This window comes from Salvelinus sp. IW2-2015, linkage group LG22, assembly GCF_002910315.2.
Source record: "Salvelinus sp. IW2-2015 linkage group LG22, ASM291031v2, whole genome shotgun sequence".
In the NCBI taxonomy this organism is placed as follows: Eukaryota; Metazoa; Chordata; class Actinopteri; order Salmoniformes; family Salmonidae; genus Salvelinus; species Salvelinus sp. IW2-2015.
This window is the reverse complement of record NC_036862.1, coordinates 15400163-15412781: the sequence shown is the minus strand read 5'-3', so window position 1 is coordinate 15412781 and position 12619 is coordinate 15400163. Positions and strand designations below refer to the sequence as shown.

Below are 12619 nucleotides of genomic sequence, written 5' to 3'. Positions count from 1 at the left end.
ACTGTGGCAACCGACCTGTAGACATTCTCTTTCACGGAGGACTGGAAGAGTTTGTACTTGGTTGGTAAGGTGGGGCTAGTCGAAGTCATGGAGGACTTCTGGCTGGGGTGTAGATGGAAAACCACCAAGTGTTCGATGGGTGGCATTTGGGCAAGCCCAATCCCTTCCATGTCAACACAGTCCAACAACGACCCAACTTGAACAGGGTTCTTGGATGAGAAAGGTGTACTCCAGGTATGGGTAACCTCCTGCAGTCATTCTGGGAAGACTGGTAGTAATTGCCTGGCCGCCCGTTTGGATTTGGGTAGCCTCTTACCCTCATATTGGGACATGGTGGTCTCTGCTACTGCATTGTGCCAAAGAATCACCAGTCTTCATATCCATCAGATGATTCCGAAAGGAGGCTGTCGGAAAACCCTATGAAGTCGTTGTCGTCTCCAATCAGGAAGCCGGGTCGTTGCTGGAGTCAGCGGGGCAATGGCATTGAGCTGGTCACCCCAGCTAGCGCTAACAGTCAGTCCAGTACTCCCCATGAGGATATCCATGGCCTCTGATGAGCCATTGGGGATGCCAGCCCCCATGTTAGGGTCCTGTTGACTCAGGCTAGCTTGGCGTGCTAGCCTGCAATGGAGGCTCTTCACAGTGAAGAGAGCACAGTGTGGACAAAAGGCAGGGGAGGCTAACGCTTCTTGGGCATGTTGCAGCCCAAGGCAAGCGGAGCACACCGAGTCAGTGTCCTTGGCCAATATCCTGTTTCCACAGGAGCAGATTCGTGCTGGAAAATTTGCTAAAATAACAATGAGGTTGTTAAAAAAAAGGCTTTGTATAGACTTTGCTGTACTTTGTAAAACCAAATATGACATTTTCAAGTAGAAGGAAAAAATTTGCATGTATATGATCTACAACAAATCTACATATATCTTAACACAGCTTCCGGGTATAAGAGCAATACCAAAATAATTGTAAAGCAGTCTCCGGTTGTTCATTACAGAAGGTACAAGAAACATCAATGTATTTTTTTGTAACTTTTCAAGATAATGTTTAGTAGGGTACCACTTGTGGCTTAATTTTGTATGAAAAGTATTCCATCTTATTAGTTAAAAGAAACTTCTGAGAAAGAGACCAAACATTTTTCCAATTAATATTTCTGATAAGGCCATTCCAGAAACACATGACATATGGGACAGAAAAAAAATCACATTGAAATAAGGCACTTATTTTCCTATTGTTGTTAAAAACAGAAATATATATTGCCTACTGGTGAGTCAGTTGGATCAAGAGATGGTAAAGAAGAGGGCATAGATTTGTCCGCATCCTTAAAAAGTATAATAACTCTAGAGGTGATTGCATTAAAAACAACAACATTATCCATTGTAGTAATTGGTATTTTATGAAAAGCAAAACATTTAGCATAATTAAATAAAATACCTTCATCGATGATCAGTTGACTCACCAATAGAAGATTGTTTTCAACCCAAGACCAGATGCTTTAGAGAATGAATTAATCACATTAGGCACAATTGGTGGTGTTATCTGCTAACTGACTAATAAATGATCTTCCTGTCTGCAATAGAAATACCCTTTAAAACATTTGTCTTAATATGAGAAAAAAGAAGCTGTGTGGCTAATAGGAAGAAATAAGGTGAAATTGGACACCCTTGTCTGATACCCCACATTAATTCAAACCTTTGGAGAGGTACATGCTTTCAATTTSATAGAGCTATTACTATTTGTATACAGAGTTTAATAGTTTTACAAAATACATCTCCAAAGCCACATTTTGAAAGGGCATGAAAACAAAGCCATGTTTTACTGTAACAAAGACTTTATAAAAATCCAAATGGAGCATAAAACTCATCAGAGTCCAAATCTGAGTAATCTATGATATCTAATACCAGTCTGACATTATTCAAGATGTGTCTATTTCTCATCAACCCTGACTTGGACTAATCTATAATGGCATCCAAAAAAGTGATTCATCATTTAGCAAGGACAGGTGCTATTAGCTTATAATCGTTATTTCGGAATTTGAGTAATTACACCTTATGTTAAAGTGGAAGGGAGTGTTTCATTGGCTACACTTTCAAAGTACACTTCCAATAGAAAAGGAGCCAATTCTTTGGAAAATAAACTTTGTAGAATTCTGCAGTAAAACAATCAAACCCAGGGGATTTGTTAATTTTAAGATGATTGATAGCCACTACAAATTCCTCTAAGAAAATGGGATTATCACATAATTTGTGATTGGAAGAATCAATGGAGATAACATTTCCAAGAGAATCAAAGAACTGAGATGTAGACTCTTCACAGTACCTAGACGTACAGTAAGTTCCTGTAAAAATTAGCACTGTAGTTGGAAATTGTCCTATGATTGTCAGAGATCACAAATTCACCTTTACATTTTTAACAGTGTTACTTGTAGAGTGACATTACTCCAGTCTGAAAAAATAAGCATAGTTCTGCTCTCCTTCAATACATTTTTTCCATGACCTGATGAAAGCACCCTCTGCCTTAAAATTGTACATTTCATCCAGTTTATTTTGCTACTTAATTAACTCAGATTTATCCATATCTGAAAGACTATTAGGAGGTCTCTGGAAGAGCCAGGTAATTCTTGATATAACAGTTCCCTCTTTTATCCTTCTGGTCTTTGCAACATCACTGCTATAGATTCTTAATTATTTGTCACGTTCGTTATAGCGATGAGACCAAAGCGCAGCGTGATTTGAATACATCTTCTTTAATGAAGAAAGAAACACTGAACGAACTATACAAAAACAACAAACGAACATGAAGCTATAATAATAGTGCTGACACAGGCAACTAACCATAGACAATCACCCACGAAATACTCAAGGAATATGGCTGCCTAAATATGGTTCCCAATCAGAGACAACGATAAACAGCTGCCTCTAATTGAGAACCAATCTAGGCAACCATAGACATACAAAACACCTAGACCAGTGCCAACCCCATAAACATACAAAAACCCTAGACAGGACAAAAAACATATATCACCCTTGTCACACCCTGACCTAACCAAAAATAATAAAGAAAACAAAGAATACTAAGGTCAGGGCGTGACAGTATTTATCAATTTCGAATTTTAGAAGTTCCCAGTTTGTCCTATAGAGACTTTCACTCTGGTCTTTATTGCACAAATATATAATAAAACCTATAATATTACATTTCATGTAAGATGGAGCTATTAAGTTTCCAGTATGAAGCTTTGCATTGAATGTTGTTACAAGGAAATATTTAAACTTGTAAGCGAATAGCTCTATGGTCTGTTAGAGGCGTGTCAAGAATATGAACAGAAACATAATTTCTTAAGCCCTTTGAAACCAGACAATAGTCAATAAGTGAACATCTGGTACATGTTTTGTTACACCAGGTATAGAATCTCTCAATAGGAAACCACTCTCTCCATATATCCACTATATCAAACTTCTGCATAAATAACTTTAGACTGGCATTCAGAGAAGTAGACTGCCGCGGAGGCCACCTATGAAGAGCAATATTAKAATTTCCAAGATTTAGGTAACCAATATAACATTTGATTTCCTACATCCTCAAGAAGGAAATCATTTTCTTGTTTTGAGTTGTACCAATAAGTATTTACAGTAACCAAAATTGTTTGACTAATTTCAATTACTGGACAAAGATAATGACCACTTGAGTCATGATCTGAATGAAAAATGACCGGCAAAACCATTTTTTATGTAGCGACATCTGCTGATCATTCTGAACCATTTAAAAGCCAAATATCATTACCCCATTGCAACCTCCAAAAGTTAGCATAATTTACTGTAGAATAAGATTTTTTATTTATTATAATAATCTGTTTTCAGTTGCTTAACAACAAGAAACAAGGCTTCACGTTTCAGTGTCTCTTAACCTAATAGCATTAAGATCAACTATTGACAAAGACAAGGTGAACAAGAACACAGAGAAGAAAAGAAAAGAGGACACTCAGGAATTGTTGTCAAGTGCTCACATGTGGTAACTGTGCAGAGCAGAAAAAACCAAGTGCAGCACCATATAGACCTTAATGAGTGAAATAATATATACCAATAATTAGCTGTCAATCAGCTATATAAAAAATGTATTTGCTGTCAGTCAGCAACAAAAATACTCTTCAAGTGTCCTTTTCATATAAAAGGAAAAATAAAAACAATGTCTATCAGAAACAGAATACAAAAATAACATAGTGTACCTTCATTGTCCACACTACAAAAAGTTCAATGCTCAGACATGTGCATAGTAATAGGACGAATGNTCAGAAACAGAATACAAAAATAACATAGTGTACCTTCATTGTCCACACTACAAAAAGTTCAATGCTCAGACATGTGCATAGTAATAGGACGAATGCATCGTTCCATCAATAACTTTATGTCCCTCCTCTCTCTGTCAGCCTTGGAGAAATCCTCAGCAAACTTCAGACAGTTGGTTTGCAGGTAGTTGGACTTCTTCTCTTCCTTCCACACTGCAACTCTGTAGATCCGCTTCGTAAACTGCATGATGATGCTTCTGGGCTTGGAGTTGTTGGGATGCTTGGAGCCAAGATGGTGAACGGTGTCAATCACCTCAAGGAGTTTGGTCTTCTTTTCTGGGAGAATAGCTTGACAGATCCGTATGGTCTACTGACGTATATCTTGCATCTCCACCTTGGGTACCGCCTGCAGTTTCAGGTTCCAACGTCTCAAGTAGCTCTTTATTTTGGTGATCCATCTCCCACACGCATCCCACCTTCTTCTTTCTGGATGTGCTTTTCAAGGTGGGTAACCTTTCTTTCATATCTTTTATCTCTGCATAAGTCAACCTTCTTTTTCAACGCTACAATTTGGACCGCGTTGCTACCAATTATTTCTTTCCAGGGCATCAGATCTACTGTTGATTAACTGCGAAAGCGTGTTGATGTCCGCCGATGTCACACCCTAACCATAGAGAACCCTCTGGGTTCTATATGGTGTATAGGTCAGAGCGTGACTAGGGGGGTTTCTAGCGTTTCTATTTCTATGTTGGTATTTGTATGGTTCCCAATTAGAGAATCTGATTATTGTTGTCTCTAATTGGGGATCATACTTAAGTTGCCCATTGTTCCCACCTGTGTTGTGGGATATTGTTTTCAGTTAGTGCCTTAGTGTGCTCTGTACTGGACATTCATTTATTCTTTGTTGTTTTTGTTAAGTTTCACTTTGAAATAAAGTATGTGGAACTATACGCACCTTTCGAGGAACGTGACAGCCGAGTTGAAGTTACTATAAGACTTGCCTTTTTTAGAGGCAGGAGGTTTGCTGGAGTGATGGGTAGAGGTGGAAAGTCCTCATTGTCCATAAGAGAAAGTTGGGGAGCATCCACTGGGGCAACAGCGTAATCGTGGCAGCTAGCGATTACAACATTAGCTTGAGCTTCAGGAGCTTGTCTGGACATGTCCATTCGATGTGATGCTGTGTCCATGCTAGCCGTTTGTCTATCTTTACGTTTCACCAGGGCTGAACTAAGAAATAAGATTAAACTGTCTTAAATAATCTAAAATTGTTAAACAGTCAAAGGAAAGATAACTTTAGCTAATTTGTAGGAGTTTAACAAATTCACCATGAATTCCAAGTTTTAATACAGAGCTCAGAGAAAAGTGTGCGCTCACAGCGCCATCTTGGCGAGACCGCACGGTGCCTAGCGAGTCTTCGCCACCCCACACGACACACTCACTCGTCATCCCAAATTTTAAGCAAGCTAGTTACTATTGGTGCTTTCAAGACAACTGGTACAGCGTACCTTGCTCACTGCCTGTAATTATTATCTTAACATGATGCACACTCTGGCAGTGAGCTACCCTGAAGGAGCAGAGTCTAAAGCCAAGACAACGTATTGCATGTATTGTAATCTTTCAAATAAATGGTTAAACAAATACGTGGTGTTTCCTATCTGAACTTGCTTCAACCAAATCTTTCCATGCCTTATCTACACCATTAGCTCAATAAATGATTGTCATTAGTGCATTAGCATACATTCAAAATAGAGATTATAGCCAGGACTCATTATGGGTATGGTTAGGACAGGACACATCCCTTGTAAGATGTTTGTTGATGGGATTTAGTGAGTGGATTTCTTGGATCCTGTAACGTCTCTCGTCAGAAGGCATGGACCAAAACACAGCGTGGCAAGTGTTCATGATTCTTTATTACTCAAAAACACTCGAACAAAAGAACAAAGTGAAAAAACGAAACAGTTTCTGTCAGATTGCAGACACTAAACAGAAAATAACTACCCACAAAACAAAGGTGGGAAAAAGGCTGCCTAAGTATGATTCCCAATCAGAGACAACGATGACTCTGATTGGGAACCACACTCGGCCAAAAACAAAGAAAAGAAAACATAGAAATAAGAAACTAGAATGCCCACCCTAGTCACACCCTGGCCTAACCAAAATAGAGATAAAAGCCTCTCTATGGCCAGGGCGTGACAGTACCCCCCCCCCCCCCAAAGGTGCGGACTCCGGCCGCAAAACTGACTCTAAAGGGGAGGGTACGGGTGGCATCCCTTCACGGCGGCGGCTCCGGTGCGGGACGTAGACCTCCCTCCGCTTTGGTGGGGCCCTGGTGCATGGACCTTCACTGGAGGAACCGGGCCGCAGATCATCGCCGGAGGCTCCGGACCGGGGACTTTCGCTGGAGGCTCCGACCGCGGATCAACGTGGAGGCTTCGTGCCATGGATCCTCGCTGCAGGCTCCGAGCCATGGATCATCGCTGGAGGCTTCGTGCCATGGATCATCACTGGAGGCTTTGTGCCAGGATCATCACTGGAGGCTTTGTACGTGGAGCCGGAACAGGTCTCACCGGACTGAGAAAACGTACTGGAAGCCTGGTACGTGGAGCAGGCACAGGACTCACCGGGCTGGAGAGACACACTGGAGGCCTGGTTCGTGAGCAAGCAAAACCCGTCCTGGCTGGATACCCACTTCAATCCAGCAAGTGCAGGGCACCAGCACAGGACGCACTGGGCTGTGAAAACACACTGGAGGTCTGGAGCTTAGAGCTAGCACAACCCATCCTGGCTGAATCACCACTTTAGCCCGGCACGTTCGAGGCGCTGGCAAGACGCACTGGGCTGTGCAGGCGCACTGGAGACACCTTGCACAGAGCCGGTGCAGGATATCCTGGTCCGAGGAGGCGTACTGGAGACCAGGAGCGCTGAGCCGGCACCACCCTTCCTGCTGGATACCCCTCTTTACAAACAAATCAAATTTAGTTGTCACATACACATGGTTAGCAGATGTTAATGCGAGTGTAGCGAAATGCTTGTGCTTCTAGTTCCGACAATGCAGTAATAACCAACGAGTAATCTAACCTAACAATCTCACAACAGCTACCTTATACACACAAGTGTAAAGGGATGAAGAATATGTACATAAAGATATATGAATGAGTGCAGTAGATGGTATCGAGTACAGTATATACATATGAGATGAGTAATGTAGGGTATGTAAACATTATATTAAGTGGCATTGTTTAAAGTGGCTAGTGATATATATTTTTTTTACATGTATGGCAGCAGCCACTCAATGTTAGTGGTGGCTGTTTAACAGTCTGATGGCCTTGAGATAGAAGCTGTTTTTCAGTCTCTCGGTTGTTGTCCTTGATGATCTTTATGGCCTTCCTGTGACATCGGGTGGTGTAGGTGTCCTGGAGGGCAGGTAGTTTGCCCCCGGTGATGCGTTATGCAGACCTTACTACCCTCTGGAGAGCCTTACGCTTGTGGGCGGAGCAGTTGCCGTACCAGGCGGTGATACAGCCCGACAGGATGCTCTCGATTGTGCATCTGTAAAAGTTTGTGAGTGCTTTTGGTGACAAGCCGAATTTCTTCAGCCTCCTGAGGTTGAGGATAGGGGGGTGCTCCCTCTGCTGTTTCCTGGCCCGTCAGGAAGTCCAGTACCCAGTTGCACAGGGCGGGGTCGAGACCCAGGGTCTCGAGCTTGATGACGAGTTTGGAGGCTACTATGGTGTTAAATGCTGAGCTGTAGTCGATGAACAGCATTCTCACATAGGTATTCCTCTTGTCCAGATTGGTTAGGGCAGTGTGCAGTGTGGTTGCGATTGCGTCGTCTGTGGACCTATTGGGGCGGTAAGCAAATTGGACTGGGTCTAGGGTGTCAGGTAGGGTGGAGGTGATATGGTCCTTGACTAGTCTCTCAAAGCACTTCATGATGACGGAAGTGAGTGCTACAGGGCGGTAGTCGTTTAGCTCAGTTACCTTTGCTTTCTTGGGAACAGGAACAATGGTGGCCCTCTTGAAGCATGTGGGAACAGTAGACTGGGATAAGGATTGATTTAATATGTCAGTAAACACACCAGCCAGCTGGTCTGCGCATGCTCTGAGGACGCGGCTGGGGATGCTGTCTGGGCCTACAGCCTTGCGAGGGTCAACACGTTTAAATGTTTTACTCACGTCGGCTGCAGTGAAGGAGAGTCCGCAGGTTTTGATAGCGGGCCGTGTCAGTGGGACTGTATTGTCCTCAAAGCGAGCAAAGAAGTTGTTTAGTCTGTCTGGGAGCAAGACATCCTGGTCCGTGACGGGGCTGGTTTTCTTTTTGTAATCCGTGATTGACTGTAGACCCTGCCACATACCTCTTGTGTCTGAGCTGTTGAATTGCGACTCTACTTTGTCTCTATACTGACGCATTAGCTTGTTTGATTGCCTTGCGGAGGGAATAGCTACACTGTTTGTATTCGGTCATGTTTCCGGTCACCTTGCCCTGGTGGTTCGCGCTTTCAGCTTCGCGCGAATGCTGCCATCAATCCACGGTTTCTGGTTGGGGAATGTTTTAATAGTTGCTGTGTGTACGACATCGCCAATGCACTTGCTAATGAACTCGCTCACCGAATCAGCGTATTCGTCAATGTTGTTGTTTGACGCAATGCGGAAAATATCCCAATCCACGTGATCGAAGCAATCTTGAAGCGTGGAATCAGATTGGTCGGACCAGCGTTGAACAGACCTGAGAGCGGGAGCTTCCTGTTTTAGTTTCTGTCTATAGGCTGGAAGCAACAAAATTGAGTCGTGGTCAGCTTTTCCAAAAGGAGGGCGGGGGAGGGCCTTATATGCGTCGCGGAAGTTAGAATAACAATGATCCAGGGTTTTACCAGCCCTGGTAGCACAATCGATATGCTGATAGAATTTAGGGAGTCTTGTTTTCAGATTAGCCTTGTTAAAATCCCCAGCTACAATGAATGCAGCCTCAGGATATGTGGTTTCCAGTTTACATAGAGTCAAATAAAGTTAGTTCAGGGTCATCGATGTGTCTGCTTGGGGSGGAATATATGCGGCTGTGATTATAATCGAAGAGAACTCTCTTGGTAGATAATGCGGTCGACATTTGATTGTGAGGAATTCTAAGTCAGGTGAACAGAAGGACTTGAGTTCCTGTATGTTGTTATGATCACACCACGTCTCGTTACTCATAAGGCATACAGTGGGGCAAAAAAGTATTTAGTCAGCCACCAATTGTGCAAGTTCTCCCACTTAAAAAGATGAGAGAGGCCTGTAATTTTCATCATAGGTACACTTCAACTATGACAGACAAAATGAGAAAATAAAAAACAAGAAAATCACATTGTAGTATTTTTAATGAATTTATTTGCAAATTATGGTGGAAAATAAGTATTTTTTCAATAATAGTGTTTTAATGAAAAACTTTGATTCCAGAAAGTTACATTTACTTTAGCTTGAAAGATGTCTCAAGGGTTGCAGGTGACTGTCATTTTCTTCTTACATCTGCAGAGGGGAAAATGCAATGAATAGGTAGATAAAGTACATGTAAGAAATTAATGATTTAACAAACTGAGCAGCATTTAGGTAAAAGGATTGAAGGAATATTGACTCAACTGCTCATTGAACATCTCCTTCTAAAATCATGGGCATTAATATGGAGTTGGTCCCCCCTTTGCTGCTATAACAACCTCCACGCTACGCGCTTCAGCACTCGGCGGTCATGTTCTGTGACCTTGTGTGGCCTAAAACTTTGCAGCTGAGCTGTTGTTGCTCCTAGACGTTTCCACTTCAGAACAGCAGCACTTACAGTTGATCGGGACAGCTCTCGCAGAGCAGAAATTGTATGAACTGACTATGACGGTGCCACGTTGAAAGTCACTGAGGTCTTCAGTAAGGCCATTCTACTGCCAATGTTTCTCTACGGAGATTGCATGGCTGTGTGTTCGATTTTATACACCTGTCAGTAACAGGTGTGGCTGAAATGGCTGAATCCACAAATAGTTTTGTGCAGTGCATTCGTAAAGTATTCAGACCCCTTGAACTTTTTCCATATTTTGTTATGTTACAGCCTATTCTAAAATGGATAAAACATATAACAAATGTCATCAATCTACACACAATACCCCRAAATGACAAAGCAAAAACTATTTTTTTTATAGATTCCTGCTAATTTATAAAAAAGAAAAAAATTGAAATATCACATTCACATAAGTATTCAGACCTTTTACTCAGTACTTTGTTAAAGCACCTTTGGCAGCGATTACAGCCTCAAGTCTTCTACAAGCTTGGCACACTTGTATTTGGGGAGTTTCTCCCATTCTTCTCTGCAGATCCTCTCAAGCTATGTCAGGTTGGATGGTGAGTGTCGCTGTACAGCTATTTTCAGGTCTCTCCAGAGATCAAATCAAATTGTATTGGTCACATACACATGTTTAGCAGATGTTAATGCGAGTGTAGCGAAATGCTTGTGCTTCTAGTTCCGACAGTGCAGTAATATCTAACAAGTAATTTAACAATTCCCAACAACTACCTAATACACACAAATCTAAAGGGGAAAATGAGAATATGTACATATAAATATATGGATGAGCGATGGCCGAGCGGCATAGGCAAGGTGCAAAAGATGGTATAAAATACAGTATATACATGTGATATGAGTAAAGTAAGATATGTAAACGTTGTTAAAGTGGCATTATTTAAAGTGACTAGTGATCCATTTATTAAAGTGGCCAGTGATTGGATCTCAATGTAGGCAGCAGCCTCTCTGAGTTAGTGATTGCTGTTTAGCAGTCTGATGGTCTTGAGATAGAAGCTGTTTTTCAGTCTCTTGGTACCAGCTTTGATGCACCTGTACTGACCTCGCCTTCTGGATGGTAGAGGTGMGAACAGGCAGTGGCTCGGGTGGGTGTTGTCCTTGACGATCTCTTCGGCCTTCCTGTGACATCGGGTGCTGTAGGTGTCATGGAGGGCTGGTAGTTTGCCCCCGGTGATGCGTTGTGCAGACCGCACCACCCTCAAGAGAGCCTTGCGGTTGAGGGCGGTGCAGTTGCCATACCAGGCTGCTCTCGATTGTGCAACTGTAAAAGCTTGTCAGGGTTTTGGGTGACAAGGCAAATTTCTTCTGCCTCCTGAGGTTGAAGAGGCGCTATTACGCCTTCTTCACCACACTGTCTGTGTGCGTGGACCATTTCAGTTTGTCTGTGATGTGTACGCAGAGGATCTTAAAACGTTCCACCTTCTCCACTGCTGTTCCTTCGATGTGGATAGGGGGGTGCTCCCTCTGCTGTTTCCTGAAGTCCACGATCATCTCCTTTGTTTTGTTGACGTTGAGTGAGAGGTTGTTTTCCTGACACCATACTCCGAGTGCCCTCACCTCCTCCCTGTGGGCTCTCTTGTCGTTGTTGGTAATCAAGCCCACTACCGTTGTGTCATTTGTAAACTTGATGATTGAGTTGGASGCGTGCATGGCCACGCAGTCGTGGTGAACAGGGAGTACAGGAGGGAGCTGAGCACGCACCCTTGTGGGGCCCCAGTGTTGAGGGTCAGCGAAGTGGAGATGTTGTTTCCTACCTTCACCACCTGGGGGCGGCCCATCAGAAACTCCAGGACCTAATTGCACAGGGCGGGGTTGAGGCTCAGGGCCTCCAGATTGATGATGAGTTTGGAGGGTACTATGGTATTGAATGCTGAGCTGTAGTCAATGAACAGCATTCTTACATAGGTATTCCTCTTGTCCAGATGGGATAAGGCAGTGTGCAGTGTGATGGCGATTGCATCGTGTGTGGACCTGTTGGGGCGGTATGCAAAGTGAAGTGGGTCTAGGGTGGCCGGTAAGGTGGAAGTGATATGATCCTTGACTAGTCTCTCAAAGCACTTCATGATGACAGAAGTGAGTGCTACGGGGCGGTAGTCATTTAGTTATTTTTATAGTCCGGGATTTCCTGTAGACCCTGCCACACACGTCTTGTGTCTGAGCCGTTGAATTGCGACTCCACTTTGTCCCTGTACCGGCATTTCGCTTGTTTGATTGCCTTGCGGAGGGAATAACTACACTGTTTATATTCAGCCATATTCCCAGTCCTCTTTCCATGGCTAAATGCAGTGGTTCGCGCTTTCAGTTTTGCGCGAATGCCGCCATCCATCCACGGTTTCTGGTTAGGGTAGGTTTTAAATAGTCCCAGTGGGTACAACATCTCCAACGCACTTCCTTATAAACTCACTCACAGTCAGCAATAGATCGATGTTGTTCTCTGAGATTGACCAGAACATATCCCAGTCCGCGTGATCAAAACAATCTTGAAACGTGGATTCCGATTGGTTAGACCAACGTTGAATGGTTCTAGT

General features: G+C 43.0%; 1 protein-coding gene across 1 annotated transcript in view; it reads right to left on the bottom strand.

Moving 5' to 3' along the window:
• Window positions 1-9623: 9623 nt before the first annotated feature.
• Window positions 9624-12619, bottom strand: part of LOC111949957 (alpha-2-macroglobulin-like) — an 81428-nt gene continuing 78432 nt past the window's right edge. Inside the window, 1 exon segment of the mRNA XM_070434066.1 lies at window positions 9624-9778. The gene's annotated coding sequence lies outside the window, so the exon portion shown is untranslated.